Below are 15,986 nucleotides of genomic sequence, written 5' to 3'. Positions count from 1 at the left end.
TACAATATTGAGCTTTTAGGTCACTACTAATTTTTCTTTTTTAGAGCAGTTTCTGAATTCAATTGGGATTCCAGAAGTGTTTCTTCAAGCACTGATGAGTGGGTCAAGGATCTCATAAAGCTCTGATATAAAATACAAAACCTGATACTATGTATAAAATAGAGAACTAATGAGAATATAATGTATAGCACAGGGAACTCTGCTTAATGAACTGTAGTGACCTGAATGGGAAGGAAGTCCAAAAGGAAGGGAAGATATGTATATGTGAGCTTCCCCGGTGGCTCAGATGGTAAAGAGTCCACCTGCAATGTAGGAGACCCAGATTTGATCCCTGGGTTGGGAGGATCCCCTGGAGGAGGAAATGGCAACCCACTCCAGTATTCTTGCCTGGAGAATTTCATGGACAGAGGAGACTAGTGGGCTAACGTCCATGTCCACAAAGAGATGGACATGAATGGGCGACATGGGCCCATTTTTCATGTGTATATGTTTAGCTGATTCATTTTGTGGTACAGTAGAAACTAACACAACATTGTAAAGTAATTATACTCCAATAAAAATTAATTAAAAATACAAAGCCATTGTACTATTATAGTTTAAACATTCCAATTCAAGTGACAGTGTGACCAAAGATGGTTGCCAAAGACTATAAAGGGAGAGGGTGGAAAATATTACTTCTATATCTTTCAAATACCCCTTTCAGAAGTTGCTGGTAGCTGGGAGTTAGCAGCCTCTGGTGGTGTTCTCTTTCTTTCCTTGCTGAACAAAAGCATAATCAAACAATCTGTGCCCTTGCTGCCAGGAAGTCAATCAATTCGACTAACCTGCACCTGCCTGTCTAATGTCCTTTCTCCTGTTCACCATTCAGCTGCTTCTGCGTGCTCTCCTTAAATGCCTGGACTTTAGGAAATGATTTCCAAATTATGGCCTCAAGTCCCCAGGATCATGGACTGTCATCTCCATCCACTTTTTCATTCTTAAAATGTCTGCCATTGATGTGATAGAGATTATCAACTGTCTTTATTAATAATTCAGTATAAAATATTGAATCTGCAACTCATAGTTGAAAGAACTCTGATGTGGTAGTCTAGGAACCTGAGTTCTTGCCTCATATTTGCCTTGAAATCATCAAGAATATGCTTTCTTAGGCCTCCATTTATCCATGTATAATATGATATAAAACAGGGCTTAAATATTCTAGGCTTAACATTCCCAAATATGAGAAAAGGATTCCCATGTTGGATTCTCATAAAGAATTCTTGTTAATTTTCAGCTGGCATTTGAAGCCATATTACTTTTATGTCTGGGCTGGCAAAATCTTTAAAAAAAAGAGAGAACATGTCAGATTTCTTATTTTCGCTTTATAACTTAAATTTGCTGTTGGCATTTCCAGTGAATATTTTAGAAACTTGACACTGACAAACTTTGGTTTTGGTTTCTAACTTCGCATCAATTGATGAGTGTTTTTAATTTAATTTTAGTTGGCTTTATATTGGTTACCAGTATCACTCAAGGATTATTAAAAACTTTTATACATTGGCTCAGCATGTAGTATGTTTTCAGTATGGGCATGTATCATATTTTGCATTACTCCAACAGTATGCAATACTATCATAACAGGCTCATGAGTCTAGAAACAGTGTTACAGAAAATTCTAAACTGAGCACATAATAATTTTGTTTAATTGTGGAGCAAAATGAATTAATATTATTTTAATCTTAATTACTTCTACTATAGATAATAAAAAATTACTGCCTTTCAAAATTAGAGTAGCACTTCATATATTTAGGATTACTCAGATATAATTTTTAGGCAATTGAAATCTAGCCCATTATGTACCATATTACATTAAATTTTTAATTCTTTCAGATGGAAAACATTTGTATCACATTGCATACTGTCCTGAAATTCAAATCAAATTATATGATAATACCTAACATTTATATATTACTTAAAAATGCACTTTCCAAGAAATCATCTCTTAAACCAAATATTATTCAGAATATAAATGAACTTTCTTGTGGTAATTCAGTTATTTCTACAAGCACATACTGTGCTATAATTCAGACAGGATCTTGGAAACTATTGAAATGATTAAACCTATTTGCTCTAGTATATGAAACAGCACAGCCCAATAGAATTTTGACATCACTATGTTTGTCTGAAATGACTTATCTTTTCTCTCACTGTTCCTGTCAGGTGTCATTCTTACGAATGATAACAGCTCAGATTTGCATGGTACTTGAGAGCCTACAAACCCTTTCCCATACATTGTTCCATCTTATGATTGCCTCATAGTCCCTTTCCAAATTGCCAGGCCTTTGAAAACAAGATAATCAAACTTAAAAAGAGATTCTATTTAAAGAGTAAACAATCTCTGTGTGAGGGCCCCAAGGACTTTCCCAAAGAATAAGGTTAGGAATGGTCATGGACACCAGCATTTATTTTGGCTGCTGAGAACCTATGTGTTTCCCATAGATTCTTGGCTGGGCTCTAAAGGGTTGAGTTTGGCAGATAAGAAGCCTCTGACTCTACAAAATACTCTGTTATTGCACTTTATACAATGGATTGTCTAGTGATTTAAAGGCATTGTACATTGGAATGAGAAATAACCTTAGAGATTATTCACTAGAGGTTACTCATCATACAACTAAGGAGGCTGAAGACTAGAGCATTTTTAGAGCTAAAGGTGGAACTGACTTCAGGAAACAACTCTTCTGCTCCCAATCAATGTTCTCTCTATTAACACCGCAATGTGCACTTGTTCTAAATCTCTCTGATATTTTTAAGATACTGAGCTTTTGGAATCTAGCCAAATGATATGATGAAGATAATGTATTTTCAAGTGTATGTAGTACGACATACGGTGAAGCATGTAACAGAATGACTGCCTTTCCCACTATTAAACTGTAAATACTTTATAGGTATTTTCTCCATAGTTTTGAAAGTTGGAGAGAAAACACTGTAAAAGACATACTGAGTTTTAAAAAAATGTTATCTGACTACTCCCACATACAAAGCCTATATTTTGAAAATACAAAATCCCAAAATAAGAGGCAAAGAAAAAAGAAAAGGAGTGAGAAAGGGAAGAAAGGGAAAAAGTAGGAAAGGAGAAAAGAAAGGAGGGAAGAAAGGAGGGAGGAAGGTAGAAAGAAGGGAAGAGATGGAGAAAGTAAATCATTCTTTGCATTTTAATAATAAGGAAGTATAGCAATTTTTGTGTTTCAATAATTTTCTCCCATTCTATTAATAATATGAACTATAATTAGTTTATAGTTAAATTAGCATAGGTATTTCAACTATAGCTTTCTGGCAGCAGGGAAAGAGTGGCTAAATTGGTCACTTGTATTCTAAGTGATGGTGTGTGAAAAACTGATTACTATTCCCCCTAAATTCTTCAGTTTCAACCAGCACAATTAATACCAAACACTTTGGTGTTCAAGTGAGTGACAGTTTTGACTTGATATTTAGTTCTTCTCAGGTGTTCAGAGTAGGAAGAAATAATTGCCTATTACAATCTATTAGTAGTTCATTCTGACAAACAATCCTGTTTGTCAAATGACCGCAGTGGAATAGAAGAAAAATGGATCAAGTACTTTTAATATTTTATTTTAATAAAAAATGCATAATTTTTATGCATATGCATATGCATATTTTATGCATAATAAAAGCAGACTAAATATTTCACTGTAGAAAAGTCAGTTTTTTTGTTTTTATTACCTAACAACTTTTCACCATGTTCACACTTAACAACAACATTAAATGAAAGTACTCTTTTTTCCTTGGTTAGGAGAAATTGACTTGAATATTTGCAGATTTATTCTCATGATAAATTAATGATGATTCACATATTAGCTTTGGAAGTAGAATTCTGGAAAATAAATTCTACTATTAATTAATGTAGAAACTGTGCTGGTAAATCAAGTATAACATCTGAGAAATAAATTGGAGGACTTTAATTGGTCAATATGGGTCCTAAACAAAACCTATAATGAGGACCCTGAGTAGACTGTGTGAGTTAAGCAAATCCACAGCAGGTTTATCTTCTCCAAAGAGGCTCTGAAAGCAAAGTGATTGTTAGCTAAAATATTTTGAAATAAAAAACAGGCAATATCATATTAATTTAAAGAACCAGCCTTCACCAGTACAGCAATTCTAAAATTCCCACTTTAAAAAGTAGTTCTCCTGGGGATTCCAAGAGTTAAGTGGAGATGGAAGAGTGAAGAATGCATCCATATCTGAACTGAGGTAATTAGGGTAAGATGTTCTCTCTTGAAATCACATCAGCTTTCCACCTAAAGATCCTGAGGATATATGTTTGGTTCTGTCTGCCACCATTTACTTATTTGATCATGTGTTTAAATACAATAGGCCAATTACACCAAACAACCACATTTCCACCTCCAGAAGACTATAACCAATGAATACAATTTAGTTGGTTGGAAGAAAGATAGGCATGAACTAATTTATAGAACATATCTTTAAGGTAAAACATATTTCTTGTCACTAGAAGTTCAGTTCAGTCAGTCAGTCGTGTCTGACTCTGGGACCCCATGGACTGCAGCACGCCAGGCTTCCCTGTCTATTACCAACTCTTGGAGTTTATTCAAACTCATGTCCATGAAGTCAGTGATGCCATCCAACCATCTCATCCTCTGTTGTTCCCTTCTCCTCGCGCTTTCAATCTTTCCCAGCATCAGGTTCTTTTCCAGTAAGTCAGCTCTTTGCATCAGGTGGCCAAAGTATTGGAGTTTCAGCTTCAGCATCAGTCCTTCCAATAAATATTCAGGACTGATTTCCTTTAGGATTGACTGGTTGCATCTCTTTAGAGTCCAATGGACTCTCAAGAGTCTTCTCTAACACCACAGCTCAAAAGCATCAATTCTTCGGCGCTCAGCTTTCTTTATAGTCCAACTCTCACATCCATACATGACTATTAGAAAAACCAAAGCTTTGACTAGATGGACTTTGTTAGCCAAGTAATGTTTCTGCTTTTTAATATGCTTTCTAGGTTGGTCATAGCTTTTCTTCCAAAGAGCAAGCATCTTTTAATTTCATGGCTGCAGTTACCATCTGCAGTGATTATGGGGCCCCCAAAAATAAAGTCTGTCACTGTTTCCATTGTTTCCCCATCTATTTGCTGTGAAGTGATGGGACCAGATGCCATGATCTTAGGTTTCTGAATGTTGAGTTTTAAGCCAACTTTTTCACTCTCCTCTTTCACCTTCATCAAGAGGCTCTTTAGTTCTTCTTCACTTTCTGCCATAAGGGTGGTAGCATCTGCATATTTGAGGTTATTGATATTTCTCCCGACAGTCTTGACTCCAGCTTGTGCTTCATCTAGCCCAATATATTGCATGATGTACTCTGCATATCAGTTAAATAAGCAGGGTGACAATATATAGCCTTGACATACTCCTTTCCTAATTTGGAACCAGTCTGTTGTTCCATGAACAGTTCTAACTGTTGCTTCTTGACCTGCATACAGATTTCTCAGGAGGCAGGTCAGGTGGTCTGGTATTCCCATCTCTTGAAGAATTTTCCAGTTTGTCGTGGAAAGTCAAAGGCTTTGGTGTAGTCAATAAAGCAGAAGTAGATGTTTTTCTGGAACTCTCTTGCTTTTGCAACGATCCAATGGATGTTGGCAATTTGATCTCTGGTTCCTCTGTCTTTTCTAAAACCAGCTTGAACATCTGGAATTTCACATGCTATTGAAGCCTGGTTGGAGAATTTTGAGCATTACTTTGCTAGCGTGTGAGATGAGTGCAATTCTGTGGTAGTTTGAACATACTTTGGCATTGCCTTTCTTTGGGATTGGAATGAAAACACTAGAAAGATAGAATTAAAGGACTTTTCTATTCATAACTCAAAGCCATGTTAATATTATGTGTGTGTTTTTGGCCTGGGGATTTGGGAAAGAATTAATAAAACATACCTTATCACTAAAATGATAATATTATAGTATGAAGATAAAACTGCATGACTTCTATATTCTGTTTTAGCTATAATTTACATTCTATTCTGATCTTTTGTCTTAACTGATAATCCACTTATCAATTTCTGGTTTTCGCTTACCTTAGTTCATTTACTTTTAGGGGAGATGAATACAGGCATATTTTAATTTATTTTCTAGGTCTTAGATATTGAAGATATGAGATCTCCATTCTACATGGCTTTGAGAATTCAACTTTACTTGGATTTTTACAGTGATCTAAATATCATTTCTAGTCAGCTGGTATATTTTAAGCACTTTCATGAACTCAGAAATAATTTGTGACATTGTACCATCGAAATTTATTGCCATTCATTTGCTTTTAAAAAGGTTGAGATAGGTTGAGTCCTTCTCATTCCTAAACATATACATCATTTTTACCATATACAATATAATTCAAAAAACTGTGAAAAACATTAGTATTTACATAACCTAAGGAAGAAACTGTTTCACTCTATTTTAGAGCAGCTTGTGATGAATTACATCTTCATTAATGGAACAAAGCCACTATCTAATATCACAATGACCATACCATGGCAAGACAGAAAAACGCACATTATACTAATAGATAAGGTAGCTGCCCACCCCCCAACCCCCGCCCCGCGTGCGTGCACACACACACACACACACACACACACACAGAGCAAACTGACAAACATAACATGCTGGTAAAAAGGTTGTCAAACTTTAGACAAACTGCATTATGATTCTTCTTCTCTATTTAGTATGGAGACCTAAGTCCAGAGCATGTTATTCACACACTCAACATTTAGAAAACTTCTCAGTAATGCTGATGATTCACATTTAGTTTGTCTGACCAGAAAGTATGGAATAGCAAGCAGAATATTATACAGCAGGGGTCCTTGACCTCTGGGATCTAATGCCTGGTGGAGCTGAAGAAACATAATAGAAATAAAGTGCATAATAAGTGTAATGTGTTTGAATCATCCTGAAACCACCCCTCCCTACCTCACCCCCACCCCTGGTATATGGAGAAATGTTGGGGACCGCTGCTATAGAGCATGAGGGAAAAGCCCAAAGTTTTGCTATTCAAGTATTCTGGTTTGAAGCCTAGCATCATGACTTCCTAGATGTAGAAGTCTTGAGTATATCATTTAATCCTCTGTGCTTCTCTACTTCACAAACTGTAAAATGGGAAAAAACTGTATCTCTCTTCCAGCATTAAGTAGATAATGAATGTAAGACATCAGTCACTCTGAACATGGTAGATGCTTCACAGAGGATAGCCCAATTTTCACTTTCAAACAATAAGAGCCGAGGAAATTCTGCTTGGCAACATATGAATTCAGTGACCACATCTTCCAAATGAAAAATTGAGACATAGTCTGCCAAGTATGAATGCATTTTTGGTGACAGCAGGACAGAGCATTTGAAACTGGAAATGTCACTGCAAAACCATGATGGGTGTTCATCATGCTATGAGGAATATAGCCATCAGGAGCACATCCAAGAACATTCATTTTTAAAGGAATTTTATTTAACAACCTTTGGTATTTTCACTTCAAAAAGAAAGGAGACTAACTAGAGCACAATACACACCCCAAAAGTCATTTTCTCTGAAAAAGATATTCTTATGACAGATTTCATGTTGTTATAAATTGTAGAGATGAGCAATTCTGATGAATTGCATATAAAGTCAAATATAAAGAGCACTTAAAGGAAGCTCCTTATCAGTTAGGATGACTTGGGAATGCTTTCCTTCCTTCTCTACCTCCTTTTTCTATTTAGTGTCTAGAGAGAAAACATTGCTTATCTTCAATGCATTCCGTGACCTTTTAGAAGTCCCCCTTTCCTAGTGAGAATGATTTGATGTTGTTTAAAGAAAAAAAAAAGAGAACATCCTCATGGTTTTCTGTGCTTCAGTGGGAAGCACACTTTATTTGAATTTCTTCCTTAAAGGATACCATAAAACTTTCTTTTCTTCATTGATTCAATTCAAAAATAGAGTAGAAAATTTTTTTCTTTCATTACTAAGAATACTTAGAGGGAGGTAATAGAGTGAAAGAGGAGATGTAAAAAGCTTATACAATTCATATTTGAGGGATAATCTTTACTGAACTTCTTCATTGCTCCTTTTGTGTCTTCCTTATACTTATGCCATAAATACATACATACATATTTTTTCAAAAAACTGGACAATCAGAATATCTAACATCACTGAGTATGGTAAAAAGCAATCTCTTTACAAACTACCTCTTCTAGTAATAATAAATTAGCCCACAACTTTACCCAAGATTGTCTTATCTATCTCAATTACTGTATTCTGTTATTGTACTTAACACTAAGAACGTCAAAAGACCTTGTAGAGAATGGAGAATGAGAGAGTGCATGCAGAATGATGTCTGCAAAGTCAAACAAAACTGAAGACAAGGAGGGAGCTAGGAAATATGTATTTCTTCTTCAGTGATTGAGGAGGGGAAACATTTTTTTAAAAACTCTGTTTAGATGACAGTATTTAAAAATGTAATTTTTCTTCTTTCCCTCCATCCCTAGTCCATATTTCCCCCTTTCTTTTCATACACAAAATAAGAAGCAAAGTTCTTTGTAAATTCTTGGAACAGAATTGATTTTTTCTTAAAGGCTATCAGATCTTTTTTTAACGACATAGACAATAATATGAAATGTTCTTAAGCAATGAAAATATAGTAGCAGTGTCATGCCTCTATCTAAACTAAAATCATTGGCTAAGAAATCATTCAACTGATTTGCAAAATCTAGATATATTCCTCTATTTCACAAATATTATTTAATATTATTAGATGTACTTTGTTGTCATGATGTGCAATGTTTCATATGTAGAAGAAATTCTCTGATCATTTTTTTTTCATAGCTCCTACAAGTTTTTCTGGTGGAAAAATAATTAGGTAATTTCAAAATTCATTTATTTTAAAGAAAGATCTCGACATTTCTAATAAGCACTTCAAACTTACCACAAATAGAAGTATTTATGCTTTGAGAACATCCAATTGTTGAAAGTTAAGAAAAAGCAAGAGATGCAAAGCAGAAATAGTTCAGTTCTCTTTTATTAAAAAGTTTATATGCATGGCTCATAAAATACACTCCATAATTCTATGATTTTCCATGCCCTTAACATTTTATCTTTAGACAGAATCATCAACCCATTCTTAGCTAATCATTTATTTGCTGTCAAAGGTAGTCAATGGCACTTGATCTGGTTTGCTAATTTTAGACATAAACTGACTCTAATCTTTTGCTGCACTGTGTAAAATGTATCCCACCCTGCTTGCATATTTTGAGTACAACCTCAAACTCTTCTACAAAAACAAATTCTTATTCATGTTGCTTTTTTTGTTTCTACAAGTTTGGCATCTGATTCTTCCATTGCTGGAATTTGAGTCTGTCATTTTTTTGGAACCAGGACTCTATCTCTCATAGATTCCCTTTCTGTCTACACCCATCATCATGTTTTTCTTCTCCTGTAGAACAAACAAGCTTCATTCTCCCCCTCTTCATACCAAAGTGTCCTTCTTGTATTGCAGTTCATATCAAAGAGGATTCTTCTTAAAGAGAGATGAAAATACAGCCAGCCCCTAAGTGGCCTCAAGGGCTTGCAGCACCAAAGAGGAAGAAACTAAAAGGCTACATTACCGTTGGAGGATCAGAAATCATCCAGATTTCTGATGTGGAATGCGGGGTCAGGTGAAGCACCAAAGAGACCTCAGAGCTCTCAAGAGCATGGGCTCATCACCACAGATGTCACTCAGACACAGAATAAGTGGTGTTATTTTGGTGAAGAGGATATAAATGGTCAAAGCTCCCAGGTAAAAAAAGAAAAGAAAAGAAAAGAAAATTCTCCCAACTTAAATGAGTAATGAGTAAGGAGGAAGCTAGGAAAGCTTTTGAAAGAAGGGAGAAAGAAGGATTAATGCATCAAAGAAAAGAGAGGCATCTGGGAGTAGCAATATAAATAAGAGAGAAGACAAACAGATGAGGAGCACCATAAAAGTAAGGAGAAAGCATTGCTGCCTGTCAAATTGGCATTGAAAAAAATTTTTTTTAAAAAGAGGTTCGATGCGCGATACTGGATGCTTGGGGCTGGTGCACTGGGACGACCCAGAGGGATGGTGTGGGGAGGGAGGAGGGAGGAGGGTTCAGGATGGGGAACACATGTATGCCTGTGGCGGATTCATTTTGATATTTGGCAAAACTAATACAATTATGTAAAGTTTAAAAATAAAATAAAATTAAAAAAAAAAAGAGAGAGACTTAATTTTTTCCCTTCTTCTCAGATACACAAGTTTAGCTGCTTAGGCTGAGAAAAGAAAAAGAGAAGGAATGAGAAAAGGAAGGAAGAAAGGAAACTCCGTCATCAAATAAAAGATCCTTTGCTACATTCTAGAATATGTCATCCTAGTGATGTTATGCTTAATTATTCCCTTAAAAATATTATCAAAATCACTCATATTACAAGAAAAGTAAAGTTGATGATTTTAGAAAGATAAATATAACTAATTAGGCACAATGAGCACAGTAATTTTTTTCTAAAGGACCCCAAATCCTCACAGATATCCTCATTGGCCCTTCTTTCCAGCAGGTAACTGGCAAAGAAAAATTGATTTCATTCCATAGTAGGAAAAATGAAACTCTTGCGTGGTTTTGATACATAAAAGGATTTTAAACATATCATCTTTAGAAGAAGACAGTCCAGGGATCAAATGCTGGCTTCATCATTTATAAGCTAAGCTTGAGAAGTTATTCAAACACCCTAAACCTCAATTTCCTCATGTATAAACTGAGATAATGAGAGTCTTTATTTCCTAAGGTTGTTGTGAGGTCAAAATGAGTTCATTTAAATTACTGTAGCAGAGAGCCTAATACATCAGAATTTTTTTATTGCTGCTGTAACAAATTACTGCAAACATGAGGCGAAGTGTTAGTTGCTCAGTCATGTTTGACTCTTGCAACCCCATGGACTGTAGCCCATCAGGCATCTCTGTCCATGAGGTTCTCCAGGCAAGATACTGGGGTGGGTAGCCATTCCCTTCTGTAGGGGATCTTCCTGACCCAGGGATCAAACCCAGGTCTCCTGAATTGCAGGCAGATTCTTGACTGTCTGAGCCATTAGGGAAACCACAAACATAGTGACTAAAAACAGAAGAATTGATTATGTTATAGTTCCTGGAGGTCAGAAGTCTGACCTGGGTCTCATTGGGCTAAAATCAAGGTGTCAGCAAGGTTATGTTCCTTTCTGAAGGCTCTGTGGGAGAATCTACTTTCTTGCCTGTTGTTGCCGTCTAGAAGCTGTGTGCAGTGCATTCCTCTTCTTGTTACCCGACTCCTACATCGTCAAAGTCAGCAAGATTGCCTGTTTTTCTCACTGCAGCATCAAAGCTTCTCTGCTTCCAAGAACTCATGTAATTATGTTGGGGCACCTGGACAGTCCAGGATAATTTCCTCTTAATCTCAATGCCTTTAATATTAATCACATCAGCAATGTCCCTTCTGCCATGTAAAGAAATATATTTCTGGGTTCCAGGGAACAGAAGGTGGGCATGTTGTGGTTCCAGGGAACAGAAGGTGGGCATGTTGGTTGGGGTCAGGTCATTACCCTACTTCCCACAGCTTAGTACCTCAGAATTTACTACATAAATGTAATTACTTTATTATTTTTATCATTACCATTACTAATTTTATTGGTATTAGCGTGGTCATAGGCCTACAGACTCTCATAACTTAGGTATTATCAGTGACCCTGACCTCCCATACATATCCACACCTCTCATTTCGCAGTTGAAGAATTAGAAACCAAGAGATGGGAAATGAATTACTCAAGGCCATCCAGCCAATTGATGCTGATTTTCCTCAGTTCATCTCATTCTTGGCTCCACATAGTGCTTCCCCCATATTACACAGCTGAGAAAAGTAATCTTAAAAGTACACCTAATATTTATACTGAAGTTTATTTGCATAGAGCCTCAAAAATGTCAAACCAATTATTTAAGTTGCATAACCAACAGCATAAATTAAAACAATAATTATTCTACTTTTCATAGGCTTAAGATATATTAGGGAGGATGCTTATAATTGCTAAACTTCACTAAAGCCAGATTAGAATTTTGATTTGGAAAAAGTAAGTTTTTAGAGCACAGATATTTTATCTATAAGCCTCTCCTTTCCTTGCTTGTTTTTTCTTGTATATTTCTTTCTTTGTTTTGTACCCATAGTTCTGAACGAATATGTTGTTTGTTCAGCAGGAAAAAATTAACACCACAAGAAGACAACAACTTATTTCATTTCTAATTGATGATAGCATTATATCACTCACCTATTATTCAATTTTTATTCAAAGAGTTTCTATGTTGATTCAAATAGGTTACCCATTGGGATTGTTTGATATATTCTGGGTTATAGTTTGAAAATATCCACCTGTATACTTTTCTACAGGGAAACAAGCAAAGACTAATGATATATTACAAATCTAACAGCCAATGGTCTGTTTTGATTTGATAGACACTTTATATAGACAAATTTTAGACATAACTATGTTTCTGTTCTCTAATACATATCAATCACATTATGATAAGGTGTTTGATGGCTATTCTTTCTTAGTCCCCTAATAAATTTATGCGCCTCACTTTTTAGTTGTTCTTCATGGTATTCCCAGGTGGCGCAGTGGTAAAGAATCTGTCCTCCAATGCAGGAGACACAGGTTTAATCCCTGGGTTAGGAAGAGCCCCTGGAGAAGGAAATGGCAACCCACTCCAGTATTCTTGTCTGGAAAATTCCATGGACAGAGGAGCCTGGTGGGCTATAGTCCAGGGGGTTGCAAAGAGTTGGACACAACTGAGAATGCACGCCTAATAGGCTAACTTTTCAAATTTCTTGACTTCTGATGCATGGCAGTATTGAATTTACTTGAATGAGAAACAAACTACTAAAACTACCTCACAATTGCACTCATCTCACATGCTAGCATGGAGAAGGAAATGGCAACCCACTCTGGTATTCTTGCCTGAAAGAATGGACAGAGGAGCCTGGTGGGCTACAGTCCATGGGTCCTCAAAGAGTCAGACACAACTGAAAAACTAAGCACGCACATGCTAGCAAAGAAATGCTTAAAATTCTCCAAGCCAGGCTTCAACAGTGGGTGAACTGTGAACTTCCAGATGTTCAAGCTGGTTTTAGAAAAGGCAGAGGAACCAGACATCAAATTGCCAACATCTGTTGGATCATCAACAAAGCAAGAGAGTTCCAGAAAAACATCTACTTCTGCTTTATTGACTACACCAAAACCTTTGACTGTGTGGATCACAGTAAACTGTGGAAAATTCTTCAAGAGATGGGAATACCAGACCACCTGACCTGCCTCCTGAGAAATCTGTATGCAGGTCAAGAAGCAACAGTTAGAACTGGACGTGGAAAAACAGCCTGGTTCTAAATGGAAAAGGAGTACATCAAGGCTGTATATTGTCACTCTGCTTATTTAACTTATATGCAGAGTACATTACGTGAAATGCTGGGCTGGATGAAGCACAAGTTGGATTCAAGATTGCCGGGAGAAATATCAACAGCCTAGGATATGCAGATGCCACCACCCTTATGGCAGAAAGTGAAGAAGAACTAAAGAGCCTCTTGATGAAAGTGAAAGAGAAGAGTGAAAAAGTTGGCTGAAAACTCAACATTCAGAAAACTAAGATCACGGTATCCAGTCCCATCACTTCATGGCAAATAGATGGAGAAACAATGGAAACAGTGACAGACTTTACTTTCTTGGGCTCCAAAATCACTGCAGATGGTGACTACAGCCATGAAATTAAGAGACGCTTGCTCCTTGGAAGAAAAGCTATGACCATCCTAGACAGCATATTAAAAAGCAGAGACATTACTTTGCCAACAAAGGTCTGTCTAGTCAAAGCTATGGTTTTTCCAGTAGTCATGTATGGATGTGAGAGTTGTACTATAAAGAAAGCTGAGTGCTGGAGAATTGATGCTTTTGAACTGTGGTGTGGAGTCCCTAAGACTGCAATGAGATCAAACCAGTCAATACTAAAGGAAATCAGTCCTGAATATTTATTGGAAGGACTGATGCTGAAGCTGAAACTCCAATACTTTGGCCACCTGATGCAAAGAATGGACTCACTGGAAAAAACCCTGATGCTGGGAAAGATTGAAGGCAGGAGGAGAAGGGGACGACAGATGATCAGATGGTTGGATGGCATCACTGACTCAATGGACATGAGTTTGAGCAAGCTTCGGGAGTTGGTGATGGACAAGAAAGCCTGATGTGTTGCAGTCCATGGGGTCACAAAGAGTTGGACATGACTGAGTGATGGAACTGAACTGAACTGAATTAGAAATGTTAACAGAAAAGTTCTATCAATATCTAAATAAATCATTCTTAATCATTACTCTTTTGTGAAAATTCTTCATCCTTTTTTTTTCTTTAGGACATTGTGGGAAGAGGTTAATATTTATTAACAGAATAACTGGTATTATCTGGCAAGAAGCCTATCCACAATAAATTTAGCTATTTGAAATTTCTAGGTGACGGAATTCCTAGTTTACATGTAACTGATAAATGGCAAGTATATTTTTCCACAATGTTCCTGCCTTGTTAAATATATCTTCTTATGGAAGTGCTCATATATGCTCAGTCACTCAGTCATGTCCAACTCTTTGCGACCCCATGGACTGTAGTCCGCCAGGCTCCTTTGCCCATGGGATTTTTCCCAGCAAGAATACTAAAGTCAGTTGTCATATCTTCCTCCAGGGGATCTTCCCAACTCAGTGATCAAATACACATAGCCTGCATTGGCAGGTGGAATCTTTACCACTGAGGCACCTGGGAAGTATTATATTCCTTAATATCCAAGTGTCCTAAGTATAAACAAGCATAGCAAACATGATACTCAAAGTATGTATTATTCTGTGACAGACTGGATTTTTTTTGATAATTCTTCCCTGTTAATTTGTATTCAAATTATACATTAACATTAACAAGAAACTGCAGACACTGGAAATTCATTTTTCATTTACAGGAGCCTGCTGCTAAGTCGCTTCAGTCGTGTCCGACTCTGTGCGACCCCATAGACGGCAGCCCAACAGGCTCCCCCGTCCCTGGGATTCTCCAGGCAAGAACAGGAGCCTGCCTATACAGGGTCAAAGATAATGGCTATTCAGAAACATTAGTGCCAAAAACACTGAAGATTTATTGAGTCCAATTCAATAAATGATGAAGAGGGGAACAGTCCAATAGGAAAGAAAGTGAAAGTGAAAGTGAAGTCGTTCAGTTGTGTCCGACTCTTTGCGACCCTGTAGACTGCAGCCCACCAGGCTCCTCTGTCCATGGGATTCTCCAGGCAAGAATACTGGAGTGGGTTGCCATTTCCTTCTCCAGGGGATCTTCCTGACCCAGGAATCGAACCCAGGTCTCCCACATTGCAGGCAAACACAGGCAGAGCCGCGAAGCCAGGGTTTATTCTCAGTCCAATAGGAGTATATTTTAAATTTAATTTTACATGAACATTTAGAGACCACAATCCTAAATCCTAATGTATATCCTGATTTTTTCTCACCCATTTCTTCCAACCACCACACACACACACACACACACACACACACACACACACACAGAGTTACATTTCAAATAACAGAAAATATATAGGAAACAAAGAATCACAGGGCACAAGTGTGTACTTATGAAAGTAATATTTCACTTCTGTTTTCAAAGGTACTACAGGCTAAGAGAATTCAGTGTTACAAAGTAAACCTGAACAGTTATCTTTATTTACCCAATTTCTTTCACTAAGTGTTAAAATAATTCTATTGAGTACGGTCATTTGACATCACTCTTCTAGCATAAGGTATCAACGAAATGTTTCTGAAAGTCTAGGAACATAAGAGGCTAAAACATTTGGTATTTAGAAAATGAGAGATTATAAAAACTTCACTACAATGCTTAAATAAGGAAGACACTTGCAACCTAGAAATTCTTAATAAAGAAGACTTTCAG

General features: G+C 36.8%; 1 protein-coding gene across 2 annotated transcripts in view; it reads right to left on the bottom strand.

Annotated features, from left to right (window-relative positions):
• Positions 1 to 15,986, bottom strand: part of ALCAM (activated leukocyte cell adhesion molecule) — a 228,626-nt gene that overhangs the window by 88,738 nt on the left and 123,902 nt on the right. The gene's annotated exons all lie outside the window — the stretch shown is intronic.

Source organism: Bos javanicus, chromosome 1 (assembly GCF_032452875.1).
Source record: "Bos javanicus breed banteng chromosome 1, ARS-OSU_banteng_1.0, whole genome shotgun sequence".
Taxonomy (NCBI): Eukaryota; Metazoa; Chordata; class Mammalia; order Artiodactyla; family Bovidae; genus Bos; species Bos javanicus.
The sequence above is the reverse complement of the archived record's forward strand: the minus strand, read 5'-3'. Positions and strand labels throughout refer to the sequence as shown.